This window comes from Wasmannia auropunctata, unplaced genomic scaffold (genome assembly GCF_000956235.1).
Source record: "Wasmannia auropunctata unplaced genomic scaffold, wasmannia.A_1.0 LD336092.1, whole genome shotgun sequence".
Classification (NCBI taxonomy): domain Eukaryota; kingdom Metazoa; phylum Arthropoda; class Insecta; order Hymenoptera; family Formicidae; genus Wasmannia; species Wasmannia auropunctata.
Window position 1 is genome coordinate 140,042 of NW_012026798.1, and position 1,511 is coordinate 141,552.

Genomic DNA, 1,511 nt, shown 5'->3' on the forward strand with positions numbered 1-1,511 from the left:
AGGCGCGGTGCGCCCCATATTTTTTAAACGCTCCAAAGGTCGTCGGCTGGCGACCTAAGGCCAGCCGACACGGACTTTACCGTAAACCGTGTAACGGCACCGGAAACCGCCGAACGGCATCGATCGCGGCCAAACGCGAGGGTATAAAAGGGGCTTCGAAGTTAGGAAGACCACCAGTTCCTGACCGTCTCACGAATCGACACCGGGGTAAAGAGCGATTTTGCCTCGGCCCGTGCGATTCTCGGTGGCGTCTCGGTTCGCAGACCTCCCGCTACGCTCCGCACAGTGGCTCCGAAATACCCAGGAGTAGAGCGCTTCTCTGCTCCTGGCTGAGCGTTCCTCAGCAGGGGCCACTCTAAATTTCTCTTACCCGGAGGGGCGACACGAGGGTGAAGCGCTACTTCGCCTCGATCCGAGCGGTTCTCGGGCACTTCGCTTCTTTCATTCCCGTCAATACGATCCTGGGTTTTTTTTTCCCTCGGTTTCGACGCACGTGGAGATTCAAACTCGCCGTACGCGCGCACCGAGCAAGCACATCCGTACACGCCACGAGCGCGTGATTCGACCGTGAGCCACGGGCTGAGGTGGACGTTCGTGGCCAAGTGATTCTGGAATCTTCTAGAATCTTCGCGGTATTGACTAGCATCTCACTACGACTTAGAATCTCATTGTGCTGTTTGGTGACTACGACTTAGTATCTCATCGTGCAGTTAGAAAATTGGGCAGTATTATACCCGCCTGGGTGTAGGTCCCACAAAGGAAAAGAAGAAGAAAGAAGAAGATGAAGCCACGAGCGCGTAACCGCGTCGGCGGACCGATCGCTCGCGCCGCGCACCGCCCCGCGCCCCGTACCACGGGTCTCGAACAAACCCGCCGTGGGTAATACGTTTGGAAATAGCATCGACACATATTGTAATTGCGGATCTCTCTTTTTCAAATTATTTCTTCGCGACATCTTAACTTATTATCGCTCCCCTATCGGACCCTGTAATCCGCATAGGGGAACGCCCCGCGGTTCACGTTATCTTTTATATTGCGACGGATAATTATTCTATGTATTATTATTTTATTTTTTTGAATATATTTTATCTTTCTTTTGTAAGAGAGGGTAGAAGGACTGACGATGCGTATTACAAAACTGAAAATTTATTTGAGGGAAGCAGAGCACGCACACCTCGACTGCCGATTTGTTACAATTGTCCGTCTTTTCTCTCGCGTTGCTGCTCTAAGCCAGCGCCACCGCTATCGTTATTGGTCGAGCTACCTAGCGCTATCTAGGGACATGCCGGTTACGCTGTCTTAGGGCGCGATGATTGAATATAATATCGCTTACACTTTTTAACTTATACACTGCTCAAAAAAATTATGGCATAGAAAAAATTTTGAGCAAAAATTGGTCAACTTTGGTTAACGGTAACTCCGCGAAAAATCATCGTAAAATGATGAATTTTTTTCAAATAAAAGCTTGAAATCTCTACTTTAAAATACCGTGAGTCGATTTTAAATTTAAC